Genomic DNA, 22,826 nt, shown 5'->3' on the forward strand with positions numbered 1-22,826 from the left:
GTAAATGAATGGTATGTAGATATCCTGACAAAAAAAGAAAACCCATCAAAATGAGTGAGGATAATTAGAGTATTGTAAGAATTAAAGTTGTAGGTGTGTGTGTAGGAATGACTGTATCTTCTGTGTCAGGCTTGGGCATCTTGTGTATTACCATGGAGTATGTAGAGGTCTTCTACATCAATTTTCTGAGAGATGGGGAGATTAGAGGGCAGCCTGGTAGTGCAGTAGATAGAGCACTGGACCTGGAATCAGGAAGACTCATGTTCATGAGTTCAAACCCAACTTCTGATACTTACTAGCTTTGGGACCCTGAGCAAGTTACTTACCCCTCCTTGTCTCAGTTTCCTCATCTATAAAATGAGCTGGAGAAGGAAATGGCAAATTACTCCAGTATCTTTGCCAAGAAAACCCTAAATGAGGTCACAGAAAGTCATAGATGACTGAACAACACCAACATTGTCAACAAGAGAAGATTAAAACTTAGTCCAAAATAAATATCTTCCTTTCTGAGGAAGGGAAGAGAGGAGGCATATCCAAAAAGGAAAGACAGAGGGTAAGAACTGTTGCTCTTTTCCCAAAGTAATTCTATCCTGTCTCTATTAGGTAAGAGGTAGAGAAGGATTTTACTCTCTGCTGGGGCCAAGGGAGACAGAAGACAGGATAAGAACAGGGTTCTGAGCTGACAATGTCATTTTTTTAAACCATTTGCCCAAGCTTGCTCCATAGTTTGCTTCTTATTACTCCTCCAAAGCAATTATATTTTGTCTCTTTTGGGTAAGAGGGAAAGAAGGGTTTCACTATTTGTTAGGGGTCAAGGGATAAGAGAAACTCTAAAATCCCAGTAGGATCATTGAGAAGCTGGTGGCATCTACTTGATGCCTCTTTTCCTTTCTCTTCTACCACTTAGAAATGAAAGAAAATGACTCTCCAAGAGGATCTGCAGTTCAGCTTTTTGATGTTGTTTCCTTGTTGATCTCAAGGTGTTTTTCACAGATTGCTGTTATGGATGTGTGTGTGTGTGTGTGTGTGTGTGTGTGTGTGTGTTTGTCTTTCATTGCTGAAGAAGACCATGCCATCAGAGAAATAATGACATGATTTGCACTTGACTTTGTTTTGAGTGAGGAAGGGCTGTGCAGGTCACCAGCCTCACTTCTCCTCCAGAACCATCTGAGTCCAGTGACCAGATATTCATCAGGATGACTGGAGATGACCCAGGATGAGACAGTTGGGGTTAAGTGACTTGCCCAAAGTCACACAGCTAGTGAGTGTCAAATGTCTGAGTTGAGATTTGAACTCAGGTCCTCCTGAGTCCTGCATGGGTGCTCTATCCACTCTACCACCTAGCTGCCCCTTGCTATAGATATTACTAGTCTGAATGTACTTGTTTATCTTAGGTTGTCTGAGTGCAAGGTGATCACAGGTTGGAGAGTAGCCCTTCTGTTTTGAAAAGGAAAGTGATTGATTGGTGAGTGACTCCATATGGAGATCTTCTGACATCCTCTTAACTTATAGAGATAGTCCACAGTGGGATAAATCTAATGCTGTCCCCTTTGGAATAAAATTAATCACTAGCTTGTTCTGTTATTCTCCTAAAATTTGTTACATTGGTATTAATAAAGTTAACTTGGGTAGAAACATCTCCTGTTTTTAAGAAGTTTCTAAACAGATGGGTAAAACACTTTAATCAGATTTACAGCCATCTGTCCAGGGAGAGCTTGATTACTTTCCTTCTCAATGGAACTTTGTGAGGGCATTTGAAAGCTCATTCAACATGGTTTGGGATCTTGTCCCTTTTTTGACAAAGAATAGCAACAAATATTTTTTTTATTGAGCCCTTTACTGTGGACACAGAATTATACTAGGTACTGTGGAAGGAGGAGGAAATAAAATTAAGCATTTCTCTGAAAGCCTTTCGGAACAACAATAATGATAATAGAAATGATAGGTAGCATTTATATAACACTTTAAGATTTGCAAAGTGCTTTACAAATATCATCTCATTTGATCCTCAAAACAATACTGGGAGATAGGTGCTATTAATATCTCCATTTTACAGATGAGAAAACTGAGGCAGACTGATATGAAGTGACTCCCTCAGGGTCTCACAGTTGGCAAGTATTCAAAGGTGAATTTGAATTTAATTCTTCTGAACTCCAGGTCAATCAGGTGCTGTATTCAATGTGCCAACGAGGTGACTCACCCCATTGTGTACTGTTCATTATGTCAAGTTTCTCAGAAGTTAGGCATAAAGTATGTACCACACTGCCATACTTGTGCTCCTACTGCTAGTTTCAGTCCAATTCATCAGTATCTGCCAGGAGGGAGGGGCCTGGGGGAAGCTTTCTCAATCTGTACTGTGGATAGAAAGGCAAAGGCTGGTAGTTAAAAGATCAAGTGGGTTAGGTGGTCATAGGTGAGGTATGTGTGGCTGGAGAATGAAGACCTTTGCTTGTGCTTATCTGCCCTTGAAACCCCTATTTAGTGGAAATAGTCACTACTTAAAGGCTCCTAGGGCCAGTTTTGCCTATAGTGAAGAAATATTAGGGTCAATGCAACTGGGCTACTAATGCCCCTCAGTTCCTAACATCAGCCTCATTCTTCATCATCCCAGGAAGCCAAAAGAGTGAATAAAGATGTCAACTGGCAAGAGATTAGAGTGTCCCTTCCCTCTTCCTTTACAACTTGGACTCATTCTCTAGCTGTTTCATAGAATTCAGAGAATGCCTCATTTGTAAGATTCTTTAGTTGTCATCTAACCTAACCCCTTTCTGAAGCACTAATTCTTCCTTACAACATCCCTGACAGGTGATCATCTGACCTTGAACTCTTCCAGTGGCATGGAACTAGATACTCATTATCTCATTTTGCTTTGTAGCAGGATGAATTTGGTCTAGACCTGTGATTTCATTGGTACATAGAATTCCAATGAGGAAAGTCTTTGTTTTGGAGTTTTACATAACTTTCTGGTTTATTTAGTGCTTTTTCCACTGAACCATACTAGGTTATTTTCTTAGAATCATGCTGCTGGTTGATGGCAGAGTCAGAACTGGGGAATGGGCTTCAATCAGTAAGCATTTATTAAGTACCTACTATGTGCTAAACTCTATGCTAAGTGCTAGTATTACAAAGACTATAATGAAATAGTTCTTACCCTTAAGGAACTTACATCCTTCTGGGGGAAAGAACTTATTCATAAGTAAGTCTATACAAAATACATGAGAGGTAATTATTTGAAGCTGTGGGTGGGGATAAGTAAGAGCTTCGTGTAGAAGGTGGTGCTTGTGCAAAGCTTGGAAGGAAGCAAGGGCTTCCAAGAGGGAGGAAAAGGGGTGTATTCCAAGAGTATAGTCAGTGCAAACGATTGGAGAGAGAAGATGGATTGTTGTCTGTGGATAATAGCAAGAACCAAAGTTTGGCTGAGCCATAGAGTGAGAGAAGGGGAGTAATGTGTAAGAAAGTTGGAAAGAGAGGTTGATCTAGACTGTGAAGGGCTTTAAATGCCAAACAGGAGCTTGCATTTTATCGTAAAGGAAATAATGAGCTGTTGAAACTTACACCTTAGGAAAATCACTTTGGCAGCTGTGTGTAGGATGAATTGGAAAAGGAAGAGAGTAAGAGAAAAGACAGTCTCATCTACTTGAATGTCTCTGAAGCTATGGAAATCTTAGACCCATTGCTCTTCAATAGAAATACTTCCTTTATGTAAGAGAAATAAACACGAATCCTGATGATTATGTTTTCAGAATAGTGAAGTGGTCCAACTGAATAAGCATAATTGTATTTAAGGGAAATACCTTCTCTCTCTTCCTGGATCTACTAGTTCAAGTATTTTGAGCAGATTGGTAAGGCACTTACTTTATTTTTAAGATTTTTTTAGGTAGTTTTCTTTAGATTTTATTTAAAATGTTTGTTTTTTTAAACTTAGTAACCATCAGCAAATGAAGAATTCAAATATATGATCAAGAATAAAATTGTATTTGTCCTTCATTCTCAAAGAGGACCATGACATCAAGATGATGACATGACTTGCAGTTGACTTTGATTTGAGTGAGGAAAGGCTGTGCAAGATCACCAACCTCACCTTCTTCTCCTGAGCCATCTTGGTCCAGTGACCTGATATTCATTAGGAGGTCTGGAGATGACTCAGGATTCAGTGTGTGACCTTGGACGTTTTAGGCTAAGGTCTTATCAGAATCTCACTTTGAGTGAGATACACCCATTCAATGAATAGGTGTCTTTAAGTAGATACTCAAAGGATGGACCTTTTTAAGAAAAGAAAAAGCAACAACAGCAAAATCAAACTGTGAGGAGAAGACCCTCAGGGTTCCTGAGTAAAAGAGAAACAAGTTACTAATTAGTAATTACATTCAGTCTGTGCTAGGTGGGCAGGAACCTGGTGTCCAATCTATGAGTTCCAAAGTGAACTGGGCTTAAGGCTTGTTCTTTAAGCAAGAAATGTAGCCAGTAAACCCAAAGGAGAAAAGGCAGCTTTTGGCCATGGAAGTGCACCTTCCCCTGAGTAGAGCACCCCAGGAGAGGAGAGGAGAGGCCCCTCACTCACAGGTTGTGTTTGTCCTTCATTCTTGAAGAGGACCATGACATCAAGATGATAGCATGACTTGCAATTTGAGGGAGGGAGGGCTGTGCAAGGTCACCAGTCTCACTTTCTCCTCATCAAGAATAAAATAATTGTACAGTAAATGAAACCATAAATTTCCATTATTTATAATTTTCTTTAAAATGTGTATATTTAAAAGATGGCAATTAAATCATCCTATTTATTTCTGTGTCCCTATCTGAACTTTTTTCTTGTGTATATTTTCAGATTTTTCTTTCTATTATTATAATTATTTGTGTGGTTGTTTCTATTGAGTCACATCAGTTGAGTCCAACTCTTTGTGACTCCATTGGGGTTTTCTTGGCCAAGATACTGGATTAGTTTGCCATTTTTACATAGTTGTATTCAGTCAGTGTGTATTTTATTCTTTTATTTTTCAAAAAATATTTTCTCCATCACTGTATGTAAGTTTCACCACCAGGAGCGCTGTTGTCCAGTTACCCGATTCATTAGTGATGAAGGCACAATTGTTGGCAATGGTGGTCTCGTGCTTTTCCCAATACCAGAGGATGCTCAGGAGAAATACCAAGTTTTCTGTGATTCCTGGAGGGTTGACAACCTCTGTGGCCTCACTCTGCTCTTTGCGGGTGGCAGAACTCATCCAGTTAGTCTAGGGATGAGGTATCTCATCTCTGCTCACCTCTTGCCTTTGTGCATCACTTCGGTGGACTTTAATCACACTAGTATGGCATAATGGAATTGATCACAAAGCATGATTTTATCATATACATCTCTTTTATGCATGACCAAAGAATTGGATATTACATAACTGCGATGTAGGGTGTAGGTCTAAAATTCCCAGAGCCTGAGAGCTCTTAACTGGTCTTTGGACGTGCACTACATCAATCAACAATTTCCACAGACAATTCAAGTGTTTAGTCAGCCACTCTCACTGGGAATTACAACCATCTCTTGTCTTCCTTTCCACTCACGGCCCAAACATTTCCTTTCTATTTCACCACTTGCGGCCTCATAAGGAGCCATCAGGGTGAAATTTGGTCCAAGAGCACTGACACTGATTCTTATTCTGGTCACTTCTTTGACTGGAGGCTCCTACTCTGCTTTTGCATTGCTTCCTAACACAATTGCAAATAAGGCAGTTAGATGGCCCAGTGTGTAGAGTGTTGGACTTGGAGCTGGGAAAACCTAGCTGTTAACTCTACAATTCTGAGTAAGTCACTTCTTCTCCCTCAGCCTCAGTTTTGTAATCTGTAAAATGAGGATAGTTATAGTGTCTGTCTTGCAGTTTTGTGAGGACCAAATGAGTAGGTGGAGTGCTTTGCTAACCACGAAGTGTGATTAGAGTTATTATAGATTGGACTGTTGAAGACTTTAATTGATCAGTTAATAAGCACTTAGCAAGTGCCTACTATGAATTAGGAAACAAAGAACAAATTCCCTGCCCTCAAGTATGATACTTTGCTAGCAAAGTAGTGGAGTGTTGTCAGGGCATTCGTGGGCATGCAGAGGGATTCCTTCTGTGCCTCCCTTCCTCATATACTCACAGATTGAGAATAGAAAGAAACCTGAGAACTTATCAAACACAAATTCTTCATTTTATAGATGAGGAAGCATAGCCTGAGAGAGATTAAATGACTTGCCAAGGGTCAAAGGACAGCTAGTAAGTATCTAAAGCTAGACTTGAACTCAGGTCTTCCTGCCTCTTAAGTTTCCACATAAGAAAAAAAAATGCCATTGGGTCCTTCAAGCAGGAATTAAACCAGCAACCTAACAATACCTAAAGACTCAAGTTCTACCACCCTCCACTGTACTAACCAAGTTGTCAAAGGTTGAATAGTCTTTTATTCCTCAAATATCCTGACTGCATCCTATGTTGTTTCTGCCTCATTTGGATTATTTGTTCTCTCAGTACCTGAAGTTTGGTAGGCATATCCACTTTTAACTTGTCTCAAAGCTTGTTTGCTTCTTCCTGCTCAGACCCCTTCCTTCTCTTGCTGGAGTCATGACAAAGAGAAGGGAGAGAGGGCAGCTAGGTGGCACAGTGGATAGACCATTGGCCCTGGTGTCAGGAGGACGTGAGTTAAAATCCAGCCTCAAACACTTACTATCTGTGTGACCCAAAGTCAAGCCACTTAACTCCAATTACCTACAAACACACACAGAGTCCCCCCGAAAGAGAAGGCAGTGGATCAAAGATCAAATCAGGGGTGCTACACGAGTTTTCCCATATTTATTGGTATCTTTTCTATTTATTATTTCCCTTATTTATTGGTATCTTTCATATTTGTTCTGGTTCGATTATTTTTAATTAAATTCATGTACAAGTTTTGTTCAGTCACTCCCCTGTTATTACATACATTGTGTTCATTTATTTTGCAATTATGGATGTATTGAAGACTATAAAACTTTCCCCTTTCTTGATGACCTTTTCAATCTTCTCTTTTATATTTCATCATGAAATCTAAAGTTTAATTTTTATAACTCTACCCAGTTTCCCAGGGAGAATCGTAGTGGAATGAGAGATAATTAGTGAGAAAGTAGGGGTACTCCTAAAGTGAACAGAACCAGGAGAATGTTGTACACAGTAACAGCAATGTTGTATGATGAAGAACCGTGAATGACTTAGTTCTCAGAAATACAATGCCCCAAGGCAATCCCAAAAGACTAATAATATACTATCCACCTGCGGGGAAAGATGGATATTGTTTGAATACAGACTGAAGCAGGTTGTTCTTCACTTTCTTTCATTCCTTTTCTTTTATTGACATCTTCTTGTCCAAAATTGCTAATATGGAAATGTTTTACATGACAGCATATGTATAACCTATGTCTGATTGCTTACTGTCTCAGGGAGGGGGAAGAGAAGAGAGGGACAGTGCCAGGCCTAGAGGCCTGTGGGCTACCCGAGTCTTCTTACCTCTATCCCGAGGTCTTCGGTTGGCCAAAACGGATGCTCGTATGAGAGAAAGGACGTTCCAGAGTCGAACAAGGGTTGAGCTTTATTTCAGGGTTAGTTACAAGTGCAGGGGAATTCTTCCTTAGGAGGGAAAGAGAAAGATCTCCCAAGGAGGCAAAGATCTTACAATAAGAGATTGGAAGTAGAAGTACAAGTGGGGAGAGAGTGGGAGGGGAGACAAGAGAGAGGAAAAGCGGAGCCTTGTTGTCCTCACCGCTCCGCGCCCCTCCCGCCAAGAGAGCTTTCAGGCTTTCCTGATCCTACTTAAGCTCTGCAGCGGCATAGTTTGCATCTGAATACCGTGCTGTTAGATAACAATAGTGTGCCCAGATCCGGGACAATCTCGAGGGCGGGGAGAGCTCTCTCCCATCACGTTTCTCACGGGAAGAGGCGGAAATACACGAGATAGCTCGGTTCACCTCGATTCCCAGCCGTTTCCTGGGGGGGTCTCGTGAGAACTCTAAGATTTAGAAGTTCCCACCTTTACCTGCCCGAGACTGTCCACATGGAATTGAGCTTCCAACCCTAGCAGGACAGAATTTGGAATTCAAAACTTGAAGAAAACCTCAAATGCTAAAAATTGTCTAACATGCAATTGGGTAAAAATAAAATCCATTAAAGAAAGAAAGTAGGGGTACTGCCCCTGAGCTTCAAGGCCCAGGGGAAGATGTATGGTTGGGAGGTTCCTGAATAGGTTGTAATCTGTGAAAAAGTCACCATAAGGCACATAAGGTATTGGGAGAGAGACTCACAGATAATGTATGGCTAATTCCTCTAGTCTCTCAGAGACTGTCTCTGTATGAGGCCTGGAACTGTGGGAACCATGGTGTAAAAGAAGCCTTCAGACATTGAGGCACTCTGGTCTGAAGTTAGAGTGGTACAATTTAGCAAGCCTATACAATTTTGCAAAATTCAAAGGCAATAAAGAAGAAGAAAGACACAAGAAAATCATGTCTCTCTTCTGAGTGGGATAGCCTGCTCCCTACAGAGCTACTAGAACACATAGGTTACTTCCTACAGGGATTTGGGACTGGGGGCCAACTGGAAGTCACCTCCCCTTTACCCTCAGGTGAGAAACCAAACTGTCCTACCATGTAGGGCAACCAACTGGAGGTCTGGACCCAACATCTCTAAGTTTCTTTTTCATGCACAGGGCACATCAAATGCCTCCACTGGAATTCCTTTTCCAGTAAGGCACAATCACCTGGAGGTCCACAAATTTCCTCTGAGTTCTTCTTCCATTGGGTTCCTCTTCCATAGGGTTCCTGCCAGGTTCTAAGGGTTGGCCTTTATAAAATCTATCACAAGTACTTTTCTTGGTTAAGAGGGGTCACGATCCCTGAAGTGGCCACTGTCATCGAATGACAGTTTTTCCATATCTTTCTACAGGTGCTTCCTTTGTTGTTCGCTACTATTATTTCGATAGCCGTGGCTAACAGACTCGAGCTGCTGATGTGGATGGGTAGAAGTCCTAGTAAAGAACTGCTCTTAAGGAGAGCTTTATGAAGACTCTACAAAGGGAGAAGACTCCCAGTAACTGGGAGGCATGTATTACACCTTTGCCACATGTGTTCACCACACTTATGCCCAATTACCTTTGTACTTGAGGTTTAAGACCACTCTCCCCAGGGACCTTGTGTGGCAAGGAGAAAGTACAACTCCAGGTTGAGGGACTATGTTTTTTGGTAACAATTGTCCTTGCTATAACTGTTTAGTAAATACCATTTCTAAAAGCTAATTCAATCTGTGTTATAATCAATGGCAAGGATGCTGATGGGAAATGTGAGTTATGGTACTAGAAACTCACAACACTCTTTGGAGTTACCCCTGAGAATAGTTGTCTTTGCCTTTTGGGGACTTAACCTGCCAGTGTGAGTGGAAATTGGGGAGGTAGCCAAAAAGACTTTTGTACCGTGAATAACTAACAACTTTTCAACTCTACATGTACGTGAAAAATATAATAATCTGTTATCTTGGCATTATGTTTCACATATAAGCAGTGCTTAATAAATACTTGTCAATCATTCATCTTTTTTATGCTGTATTTTACATAATATTATTGGTCCATTTGGAATTTATAAAACATAAGAGAGAAATAATTCCATTTTCAACATTCTATTAAACTTTAACCAACATATTTTGTTGACTAATGAATTCCTTCCCTAGCGTGTTGTGATCTTGGACTTAACAAATAATAAGTTGATGGTTTGCATTTCATTCTAGCTTTAGATTGCCCAGTCTGTCCAATGGATTTATTATTTTTTTGTTTGCAAAATACAGGATAATGAATTGAGTCCAGAATTGACTAGGAAGGAGAGGGTTGGTTTGGATTTGGGAAATTGTGAAGTGTGTTCAGTGATTCTAGGCTTCTTCCTGAAGCAAGAATTCTATCTTTTTAAACACCAGTGCTTTTTTCTGGTACTCTATGTCTGTGAATCATGGAATAACACAATTTCTAACAAATTAAAATTGTGGGTCACCCAAAGTCATACGAAAGGTATAAATAGGCTGTAGCATATTACCATAGATAACTTTCAGGTAAGAAGTGGTAGAAATGATTTCATCAAAGATATGTATGACTGGAGAAGGAGGTTAGGCGGTGGTATTTGCTGGCATATTACGATGTAGGCTCGAGTTAACTCTCCTACCAAGGTGGATTTAGGTGACATCCAGGTTACAAGGAATTCCCTATGTATTGGACTGGGGTTTCTCAGACCACAAGGAATTTCCCTGTGGGCTGCTTTTACCTGTGAGGGTCATTGAATTCATATTGGTAGGAGGTGAATGGGGAGGAAGCTGTGTTCACTTGTTTTCCTGTTTAATAGAGTTCTGTCTGTGTTTGTCCTTCATGGCCAAAGAAGACCATGCCGTCAGAGAAATGATGACATGACTTGCACTTGACTTTGTTTTGAGGGAGGGAGGGCTGTGCAGGTCACCAGCCTCACTTCTCCTCCAGAGCCATCTGAGTCCAGTGACCAGATATTCATCAGGATGACTAGAGATGACCCAGGATGAGGCAGTTGGGGTTAAGTGACTTGCCCAAAGTCACACAGCTAGTGAGTGTCAAGTGTCTGAGGTGAGATTTGAACTCAGGTCCTCCTGACTCCTGCACTGGTGCTCTATCCGCTGTCCCTTAATAGAGTTACTGCTTATCTGAAACCCAAGTCACTGATTGTACCAGATAGGAACTTCATTCTAGGGACAGCTGGTCAAATAGAAGAGTGGACGGAAGCATGGACAGACCATGCGCTGTCCTCCTACTCACCTAACGTTGGGTCTGAAAGGAGGGCACCCAGCATGTTGGGTCAACTAAATGTGAAAGACTTAAATACTAGCATTTAATTAGTGTCACAAGTTAAGGATGTATTGATAGGCTGAGATAAGAGATTGTAGATCCAATGAAAAATTAAAAATTACCAGATAGTTTTGTTAATTACTGCTTTACAGTATAATTTATGATCATGCAGTATAGATTTCCCTTTCTCCTTTTTTTCCCCTTTATAATATCCCTTAATATTCTGCATAAATTATGGAGTATGTTATTGGTATTTTGATAGATGGTGCAATAAATCCGTAAATTAATTTGGGTAGCATTGCTATCTTTGTTACTTGTCTTGATTTAGCTATCTGCATTGAATATCTGCAATTATTTAAATCTTCCTTTATTTATTTATTTTGTGCCTATTAATTGTTAAATCATTTTATTGTTAGCTTTAGATGGATTTTGTGCATGTCTTGGAAAACTAATTCCCAAGAATTTTACATATTCTGATGTTATTGTAAATAATTTCTCTAGAATTACAAATTATTATAAAATTTTTCCTTAATTTTCTGGAAATTTCTGTTGATTTTTCTTAGCGATGCAGTGGGAAAAGCATGAATTTGGAGACTTTCTTGATTCTTTCCTCAACCTGAGCCCCTACATCCAATCAGTTATTATGTGCTACTTCCACAATATCTTTTGTATTAGCTCCGGCTTTCCCTTGCTATCAGCCTAGTTCAGGGTCTGCTCATTTCTTGAAAGGACTGCAATAGTAGTTTCCCAGATATTCTCCCTAGAGTCTTTTCTGTCTCTAATTCATCCTTTATACTGCTGCCAGTGGTATCTTCCTAAAGCTCATGTCTGATCAGATTTTTCTCCAGTAAAAACATCTGTGGCTTCCCTTGTTTATTAAATAAAATAAATTTTTGGCATTTAAAGTCTTCTCCAATCCAGCTCCCATCAGCTTTTCCAGTTTCATTTTATGGTGATCCCTTTCGCTCATCTCATGCTTTAGCCTAACTAGACTACTAACTTTTCCCTTGTCTCAAACTGCATTCATTGTGTCTTTGTATACTTTGTCACCTAGGCCTGGAATGGACCTTCTTTCATTTTCTCTGATTTTGGAAAGCCTTCCTAAATCCGTTCTTAATCTCCCTAAATGGGAATGATCCATTTTTCTTTGAATATTTTAGGCTATTCTGTTTGACTTTCCCTAAATGATTAATAAATTTTAACTCATATTACAACTATTTGCGTGCATGTCATCCTTCGCTTAGATTATAAGCTCTTTGAGGTCAGGGGAATATGTTACTTTTTAGTCTTTGTATAAAGTATTTTGCATAGTGCCTTGCTACATGGAATCATGGGGACATAGGACCCAGAGTTGAAAGGCATCTTTCTTCATTTTTAGATGAGGAAATTGAGCCTGAGAGAGGCCTCAATGAAGGTAACCCTGGTTTTCCTAGATCTTGGCCATATTGCACGGCTTTGGAGACATTGGAGAATAACATGCTCCAGAGTTCACCAGTTTTGTGACAACTTTTTGAACTTGCCTTGGAGGCTTTTGGGAAGAGGAAGCCAGAAGGGTAATATTGCCCATCTTGCACCACACAGGAGCAAGTAATATGGGCTGCATTGACGTGCATCTGATTTCTAGATTCTAGCTCCTGTCCCCCACTTCTCTAGGACTCTGGTGGGATGCCACAGCAGATCTATGGCAAGTAGAACTGATAGGATACTTGCTGCCAACCCCATCCAGCTTCTTGTTTGATGAGGGGAAAAAGAGATAAAGGCAAAGACAGAGATCTGATTGTGTCACCCCAAGACTGTAACCAGTATTGTTGTTTTCCTTCTAATCATACCTCCCACCTGGAATTGCTATGTGCCCTCTGTCCAGTTATAGACAAAGAAAATTTGGTGGGCACCAACTCTGTGGTGTGATTAATAATGGCTGTAGAGATTCAAGAAGTTTTGCTACCTCATGCCGGAGCATGAGACAGTGGAGGAGAGAGGAGGAGAGGGTATTGATTCCTTATAGGAATCTCACAAGTAAGAAAATTATGTTATAATCATAACTCTAGGTAAACACAAGCTCTCCATAAACCAAAGAAATTATAAGCAGAGAATCAACAATTTGTATGCATATGCCTAGACCTAACTGAGAAAAACTTTTGAAACAAAAATGAATCAAGCCAGGGAAAAGAACAGTTTCCAATAATGTGCTTGTACTTTATAGGATTCAGGCTGCCCCTCCTACCTTTCATAGGTGAGAAATCTCGTGCTTTACTACACATGGTTATTTTATACATGGGATACTAACACTTTTACTGACTTACTAGTTATACTTCCTTATAAAAGGAGGTCTAGCTAATGCTTAATAATGTTCATCTAGTTGAATTGAATGAAAGCCTTAAATGAATTCCTTCTTCTCTATTCAGCATGTAGCATGTTACCTCTGTAGTGTAGTCTTTAAATTATATTAGATGGCCTTGATGACGTGACATCTACAGAAACTTCCACCTGTTTCCAGTTACAATCTCTGTGAAGGGCAGAGTATTTTCAAGGACTGAATTCTTGTTGGAATCAGACCTCAATAAAAGTAATTTGTACTGTTGACAGCACCCAGTGCCAGATCTGTAACTCACTTTATTTCTTGCCCTGGGTCCTTGGTCTGCATTACCACAGCTCACTCAATTGCTTGCAGTCATGGCCAAAATGGAAATAAAAGTGCTGTGTGAATTCTTATGTATTTTAAAGACTGAACTCTCTCTGTCTTTTTTTTTTTTTGGCATCTCAGATTTGATCACAGGGTCCACGGAGAATGCTTCCAGAATAATCATTACTGGGACAGAATGCTTGCATACAGAAGGGTTCATTTCCTTTTTCACATTTTTGTCTCACATTTCTTGTCTACCACTCTTGGAGAAAATGACAGGTGGAGATTAAATGATCAGTATGGTCTGGGAATTCTTGGAAGAGTAAGGATAGAGAGATTAAATTTTAAAATGCTTTCCCATGATTCAGCATTCCTTCTTCCCTTCTTCCACCACTAGCCTATAGACAAGCTCAGGCCATCATTATCATAAAAAAATCCAAATAAACCAACCCAGCCTCCCCCCCAAAAAACTTTTCCTTAACTCTACTTATCATTCTCTTATCCTAACCGCTGTCTTTCCCATTCACTGTCCACATGCCAGAGTGATGGAAGCTGGATACCTTTTCTTTGTCACCACATACTCATTACTCAGCACCTTGAAATCTGGCTCCCATCCCTTCTACTCTACTTAACTGCTCCCTTCCAGATTGCTAATGACCTCTTTATACCAAAATCCAACAACTATGACTCAGTCCTCATCCTTTTTCACCTCTCCTGAAACGATTGAAGATTTGATCTTTTTCCTCTCTCTTGACTTATCTAATACAATACTTTTAAACATCTCTCTGAATATTCAGTCTCTGTCTCCTTTTCTGGTTCCTTAATCTTTAACTTATGTTTACTTGTCTCATTGATGATGTGTGTATTTGTGGGAGAGTGTTTCCCAGGTGTATGAAAGTGGGTAGAATATTCTGTTACTACTTTTCACTACGATATTTCATCAATGTCTTTGCTTTGAACTATGTCTTCTGGTTGTTTAGTTAAATACAGGTTGGGGTTTGTAAACTACATTTTTTCAGTGCATGTGGACCCACAGAGTAATCTGAACTTGGGAGAGCTTTTCAGGATGTCCCATGGTGTAAAAGTAAAATATACAAACACACACACATATGCGTATATACATATATGTGTGTGTATATATGTACATATACACACACATATATATATATATATATACATACACACACATATATAAAGTATATAGCCTTAGGTGCTATATTAGAAACAAATACACATCTAGTAAAAGATGAATGATCTGTCTGTGATTTAAGTAATTATGACCCTGAAAAAAAGTTCTCTTGCTGTTCCTGGATAATTCACGCAAAATTTTGAACCCTTTAGATGTTAGCTACTGCCTATGGTCAACTGTGGGCCAGGTGTGTGGCAGGTTCTGTTCTCAACACTTGCCAGGTGCCTGTATTGGAGCATGAATGAGAATCAGCAGCAAAACTTTGTCAGTTTTCGCAGTATTCCTGCTAAGTGCTTGCACTGGGGAGGAGTGCTGAGAAAGCAACACCTTCTTCTCTTCTAAAATTTCTCAACTCGAAAAGTTGAAAAGAAGCACACCACAAAAATTGTTTTTGGCAACAGAGATGTATTTCTTCTTTGGTTCCTAAGGGGTTCTCAGTCTGGATGTGGCTATAAAGTAGAAGCCTCCTGGGTAGAGAGGCCAGAAGGAGAAAGAGTTAAGGCAATATTCTTCCATGAGGCAGTGTGATTCCAGCACAAAGGCCTGGGACTTAGGAGTAACATAATATTTGTACTCCTTACCTCTCAGGGTCATAACGAGGAAACTACCATATAAATATGGATTATTATGATGCCCAGATCGAGTTGAAAGAGCATGGACAATTGCAAACTACCCCCCTCTGGAGTTTTATCTCTTATCCTTTGCATTTTGATCTTAGTGGGTTTATGTTTTTATTACTTTTATTTTTTCTGGAGGCCTGATCTCCAAGAGGATGTTGGCTTAGGTGTTATTTTTGAAACATAAATCTGTGTTTAGAAGATGAATGATCTGTCTCTCTGTGATATAAGCTTTTCACAATCCTAGTTGAGGGGTCCTGGAATGTCACAACTAGTTTTTTTCCATACATTCATGTCTTTGTTCACTTGCCTCTTCTTGGAGGATCAAACAAAGGACTTGGCATCACTTTGTGCCCTAATTTACATTCCACATCTACATGTAATTGGCCTTGAAAAAAGTGCAGATTGTGTTCTTTGGTAACTCACATACAGCTCTGAACCCCTTCAGTTATGACTGCTGCCTATGGCGAACTATAGGATAGGTAATAGCATTTATATAGCATCTACCGTGTGCTAGGCACTGTGATAAGTGCTTTAGAAAAAATATCTCATTTATTCTTCACAATAATCTGGGATGTAGGTACTATTATTATTATTACAAATGGGGAAATTAAGATAGAGTTTAAATGACTTGCCTAAGGCCACACAGCTAATAAGTGACTCAGGCCAGATTTGAGCTCTAGTCATTCTGATTCCAGGCCAAGGCTTTTAACCAATGTATCACTCAGTGGGCCAGGTGTTCGGCAGCCTTTATTGTCAATCTTTGCTGGGGGCTCAGATTTGCATTTTATAGGTACTTAACTATTTACTTATTAATTGATTGATATAAAAAGTCCCCAAAAGCAGTCCAAGAAGTTCTGAAATAAGATTGCATCCATCATAAACTCTTCAGTTCTTCTACATTTACTACTAATTTTTCTGTTTCCCTTTCATCCTTTATTTTTTTTTAAAACCTTATTATGCTCTAGAACAGAGGCCCTTGACCATGTTTTTGTGTGTCCTGGACAGCTCTGTTAGGCTAGTAAAGCCTATGGGCCACTTCTCAGAAGAATGTTTGTAAATACATTAAAAAAATACATGGGATTAAAAATTACATTGAAATTACATTGAAATACAGTTATGAAAACATAAAGAAACAAAGCCCAAATTCATAGAACCCAGGGTAAGAACCCTTTCTCTAGGAAAATTCCAGAGCCATTGAATTTTCCTTTCTGATCTCTTAGTGTGTGTAATGTTAGTTTATTTTAATGAGAATTAAAAATCTTCCCCACCCATTAACAGACCTCAGATACCTTTTGTTAATTTCTAAAGAGGCACTGAATTATGAGGGTCATGATACCCTCTGGCTCCGAAAAGTGTATATTTACTCTGAGGTGAGGTTTTTGCTTTGGGACTTACTCTTTGGAAGAAGGTTCATGTGCCCCATGAGACTCCAGGTAGCCCTTAAGAAGCTGCTTGGCTTTGAAAACCCAGATGCTGGTACTTCTTTCTTTGGTAACTATGTATATATGTAATGGTCAGACAGTCTGATCTGTGATGTATTATTGCCTATGATCAGACAACTAGAAGCCCTGCATGTTGGTCTTTATGTCTCTGCTTGTATTTTCTCTCTTAGTGAATGTAATTAAAGTAGATTGTTGACTCCTCAAAAGTTACTTTCCTTTTAGAAAAGCAGATTTAAGAACCTGTGCTAGCAGGCCATCCTGGATGTGTCAGAGTGTTTGCTGTTGCAGCGTGGCATAGTAGAAAGAGTACTGGATATGGAGGAAGGGACTTGGGTTTTTCAGCTCTGCCACTTACTATGTGAGCCTGGGTAAGTTTTTCACTAATTATGAAAGAGGATTCCAGAGCGTAGGCATCTCTAGGGAGAGAATCCGCTACTAGGAAAGTAGAGAAATTCGGGAGAACAAAAATCATTCAGCAATGGTTAGTGGTGAAAGGATAGAAGTGAATTATTAATAATAGTAAAAATATGAAAGATTATGAACATTAGCAACCATATGAATGGTCCAATTAATTAATAATAATAGAAATACAAGTCAAAACAACTCTCATATCCAGCAAATTGTCAAAGATGACAAAAGATGTGATGAATAGTGTTGAGAGGTTCTGGGAAGGAACTATGAATTGATTGGTGCAACCCTGCTGGAAAGAGATTTTAAATTACACTAAGAAAGTGATTCAGATGTCAATATCCTTTGGCCTAGAGTGCTCACTGCTATGGTTTTATATTCCAAAGATGTCAAAAAAGGTCCAGTATCCACTAAAACATTTACAGTAATACTTTTTGTAGTAGCAAAGAGCTAGAAGCAAAGTAGATATCCATAAATTGTGAAATGGTTAACCATTTAGGTTAGGTTAAATAGGGATACACAAATATAATGAAATATTAATATGAACAATACCTGTAGCTATTAGAAGATTTATATGAAGTTAATGCCAAATGAAATAAGCAGATCCTGGAAAACAATATATACAATAAGTTCAACAATGTGCATGGAAAAAAAAGCAAAAAATTGAAACTGTAATTATAATGACCAAACTTGACCCCAAAGAAGAGATATGAGCATAATCCTTCTATGGATGTCAAATACTGCATGGATTGTCAAACTTGATTGATATGTTGGTTAGTTTTGCTAAATTGCTTTAAAAATATTATTCTTTTTAAAAATAAGGCATGACTTCTTAAGTGAAGAAAAGGAATAAATGCACTGGGAAATGAAGTGATGTTAAAATGAAATATATAAATAAAATTTTTCTTAAGATAAAACAAAATAAAAAATTGAGGGAAAACCTAAGAATATGAATGTAAGTCATCAACCATTAGCTAAGTTATGGACAGATTTTTTTCTATAAAAGTACAAACAATTATAGAAGAATGCTCTAAATCACCAATGATAAGAGAAATAAAAATGAAAAGAAGTCTGAAGTTTCATCTCACACCTATAAAGTTGGCAAATTTGATAAAAGGCAAAAATAGAGTGCCTGCTAGAAGGCATACCTGCATTGTTGGTGGAGCTGTGAATTAGTACAACTAGCCTAGAAAATAATCAATAAGTGTTCTAGAAAAATAATTATACATATCTTTTGATTAATGACATCACTATTGGGTATATACTCCAAGAAGGTCAAAGATAGGTCATTGTCCCGTAGATACATAAATATTTATAGGAGCACTTCTGTAGCAGAAAACAGACAAACCCCAAACCAGAAACATAGTGGAGGCTATCAAATGAGGGATGGCTGAATGAATTGAGTTATATTTTATTTGAATTGTGTTATATCATTTCATATTATATAAACACAGATATGTGTGCAATAAAATAGTTACTATGTTAATATGATATATTGCATCATTAGAAATTACATGGTGAATCAGAGAAATTGGGAAGATTTATATGAACTAGTACAGAGCAAGTAAGAACCAATAAAATTTTGTACAAGGACCAAAATATGGTAAAGGAAAACAACAATGAAAGACATAAGAACTTTGGTGAAGTGATCAGTCTTGAATTATGACGATTGCTAGAGAGGTGGTAAAATCTAATTACTGAAGAAGGCATAAGTTACCAAACATAGACAATGTATTTGGTTTGTTTTGCTGAACCATTTCACTGTTTTCAGGAAAAATTCCATTAAGAAGGAGTCATTGGAAAATGAGAGATGTAAAAAAAAAACCCACTCAAACATTAAAAAAACTTAGAATTTTGTATTAGTTGATTTTGCTCTAGAAATACGTTAAAAATACTCTTTTAGTTTTTCCTGATTACATGTAAAAGTAATTTTTTAACATTAAAAAGAAGGTTTTGAGTGCCAAATTCTACCCCTCTTTCCTTCCCCTTCCTCCTCCTTAAGATGGTAAGCAATCTGATATAGATTATATATGTGCAATAATGTTAAACATCCATATTAGTCATTTGGTGCAAGAAGACATACAAAAAAGAAAATGAAAAGCAGTGTGCTTCAATCTGTATTCAGACAACATCATTCTTTCCCTGGAGACAGATAGCATATTTCATCGTGAATCCTTTGGGATTGTCTTGGACCATTGTATTGCTGAGAATAGCTAAGTCATTCACAGTTAATCATTGCACACTATTCCTGTTACTGTGTATAATGTTTATAGACATGCATTTTTAATTAAATTAACATTTCCACAAAGTAGGCAACTTATGTTTCAACCTTAAGTATTCATTTGATAAATAATTTGCCTGCCCCTCTAGCATTTTGGAGGTGGTCCTGGATAATTTATTGTGGGGAAATTTGTTGGCAGGAATTGGGGGAAGGATAGAATAAGCCATAAAATATCCTGTTACTAACTGTCCATATCCTGAGGAATTGATTCTGAAAAGGAAATTGGGACATGGTCTTGATTATAGAGATCCTCTTGGCTGGCTACTATTCTACTCTCTTTGTGTTCCAAGAAATTAAAAAAAAAATATAGCTGGTGTCAATGTTGAGGAGCAACAATGACCCTGAATGAAAACGGAATTTGGGTATTACTCTGTGAAATGAAAATCAGTCTTTCCTCTGCCTCACAAACTCCATACGTGTCAGCAAGGCACTAGGAAATTTTGGTGATTAAGAATATCCTTCCATCTTGGGCCCCATAATGATGCAGTAGAAAGAAAGTCAATGTTAGGAGACCAGGTATCTAACAGAGCCTTAACTGAGCAGGCTGATGAGGGTTCATTCCAGGCGACCAAATTTTAGAGGTGCTTATAACATTTACTTTCCTTCAGGAGGTAAAAACGGTGGTGTTTAGCACATAGTTGGCAAGAACAAGTAGTTAAAATAAAAAAATATGAAATAGTGAGCTTCCTCACCATGATAGCTATACCTCTAACAAGTTTCTCCCTGGCCTAATACCTCTCTGTTCCCTTCCTCTGGCCATAGTCTTTCCAGAAGTAGTCTCATGGTGTTCTAGTATCTTGGTTCATAAGGACCAATATCTTAGGAATTATTGCCTTGTGTTCTGATGTCCAAAATCTTTCCAAACGACTTCTCCTCCCTTAACTGAATCTGTCTTAAAACATTGATTTGAGGCTTGCAGAGATTTTGTGGTGTTTGACCTAAGCCCTGGAGCTGATGTTTATGGATCTACATATCCCCTCTGTCACTTACTGTGTAACTTTGGGCAAGTCAGGAAACATGTCATCTGTGAAATTAAGGGAGTATTTGTCCCATATATCTCTCCAGGTTATCATGAGATTCAACTAAGGAAATTGATGCAAACTCTTGTTATGAGATCTCTGCAAGTCACAGGGACCTCTATGAGTTGTGACAAGCCTTGGATAGCTACAGTCCAAGCCTAGTCACATTACAGGTCATTTAGCCTAGCCCAATCATTTTATTGACAAGGAAACTGAGCCTAGAAAAAAGTCACCCAGACTAACATTTCATATGGTGCCCAAGTGTGATGCTTGCTTCACTTTCTGAGCCACTGAGGCCTAGAGACTTTTTTTTGCTTGTATTTATATCCCTAGTTCTTAGCATGGTACATAGTAAATACTTAAAGAAGGTTCAATATTTCTCTCCCTCTCTCTCTCTTTCCCTCTCTTCCTCTCTCCTCATTCCCTCATCTATCTATCTATCTATCTATCTATCTATCTATCTATCTATCTATCTATCTATCTATCTATCTATCTATCTATCTATCTATCTATCTATCTACCTGTCTGTCTGTCTGTTTGTCTATCTGTTGGCAGCTCAGTGCTGTAATTAATAGAACACTGAACCTGGAGTCAGAAAGACTCATCTTACTGAGTTCAAATATGACCTCAGACACTTTCTAGTTGTGTGACCCTGGGAAAGTAACACTGTTTGCCTCAGTTTCCTCATCTGTAAAATGAACTGGAGAAGGAAATGGCAAACCCCTCTAGTATCTTTGCCACAAAAACTTCATATGGGATCATGAAGTCAGATGACTAAAACAACTGAATAACAATCCATCTGGCTAGTTTTCTGTCTACTTATCTATCTGCATTACTTCTGTATTTATCTTAAATACCAGATCCTAATCAGAGACATTTGATGCAAATATCTTCCCCGCAAATGACTGCTTTCCTTCTCATCCTAGTTGTGCTGATTTTTTTTTAGCATAAAAGCTTTTCACTTTTATGTGATCAAAATTTTCTATATTAGTTTTTGTCATTGCTTCTGTCCCTGGTTTTATTAAAATTCTCCCTCTTGCCACAATTGTGAAGGATTGTCTCATTTGATTTTCTTCGGTTTTAATTGTTTTATCTTTAATATTCAGGTCACATGTTGAGCTCATTGTGTTATATAATGCAAGGAGTTGGTCTGAATCTAATTTTGACCAAATTTCTTTCCAGTTTTCACAGATATTTTTTGGGAGAGTTCTTCCCCTAGTGATTTAAATTCTCAGGTTTATGGGACACTACATTGTTGAGTTCACTTGTTTCTAATTCATCATTGTTTTGTCTGTTCCACTGATTTACTTTTCTAATTTCTAACCAGTAATAATTAGCTTTGATGATTACTGCTTCATAGTATAATTTGAAGCATGGAAGTACTATTTCTTCTTCATTCCTACTTTTTCATTAGTTCCTTTTCTAGGTCTTCTGTTTCTCCAAATTCAATTGTTATGTAGTCTTTCTCTGTGAAGTATCCCCTTAGTGTTTAAATGGCATAGCACTAAATATGTAAATCAATTTAGATACTAGAGTAATTTTTTCATTATTTGATGGCCCAACTATGAGTATTGATTATCACTCCAGTTTTACATTATTCCATATTTCTTTAAACAGTATTCTGTAGGAATGACTAGATGATGCAGTGGATAAAGAACTGACCCTGGAGTCAGGAGGACCTGAGTTCAAAATCTGGCCTCAGACATTTACTAGTTATATGAGCTTGGGCAAGTCACTTAACCCTGACTGCCTCAAAAAAAAAAAAAAAAGAATATTTTGTAGTTGTCTCTATGTAGGTCTTGAGTGAGCTCTGGTTCTCTCCCTACCTATCTGACTGCTTCTTCTCAGTCTCCTTTGCTAGATCTTCATCCACGTCTTGCCCAATAACTATAGGTTACTCCTCCCCAACAGGTTCTGTCCTAGTTCCTCTTCTCTTCCTCTTCTGTACTATCTCTTGGCGATCCCATCAGTTCCCATGGATTCAATTATTTTCTCTATGCTCATTATTCTCCATTATATTTATCCAGCCCTGATCTCTCTGCTGACTTTCAGTCTTGTATCTCCAAACTGCCTATCTTGACCTGGATGTCCTACAGACATCTTAAACTCAATACATCCAAAACTGAACTCAAGCTCTCCCCTCTTCCTAAATTTCCTATTGCTATTGAAGGCACCATCATTTTCTCTGCCACCTGGGTTCACAAGTTAGGTGTTATCCTTGACTCCTCACTGTCTCTCATCCTCTGTATCTAACCAGTTGCTAAAGCCCACCAATTCTACTTTCTTAATACCTCTTATATATACCTCCCTTCTTCTGTGACTTGGTCAGCTCCCTGGTATGGGTTCTCATAACCTCCATACGCAACTCTTTTTTTGTTTTTTGAGAGGGGAAAGCAAAGCAATTGGGGTTAAGT

At 38.5% G+C, this 22,826-nt stretch overlaps 1 long non-coding RNA gene across 1 annotated transcript in view; it reads left to right on the forward strand.

Annotated features, from left to right (window-relative positions):
* Positions 1-516: 516 nt before the first annotated feature.
* Positions 517-22,826, forward strand: part of LOC140505029 (uncharacterized) — a 124,194-nt gene continuing 101,884 nt past the window's right edge. Inside the window, exon 1 of the long non-coding RNA XR_011967320.1 lies at positions 517-553. This is a non-coding gene — a long non-coding RNA (uncharacterized lncRNA). The remainder of the gene's footprint in view (positions 554-22,826) is intronic.

The sequence above is a fragment of the Notamacropus eugenii genome, chromosome 5, assembly GCF_028372415.1.
Source record: "Notamacropus eugenii isolate mMacEug1 chromosome 5, mMacEug1.pri_v2, whole genome shotgun sequence".
Classification (NCBI taxonomy): Eukaryota; Metazoa; Chordata; class Mammalia; order Diprotodontia; family Macropodidae; genus Notamacropus; species Notamacropus eugenii.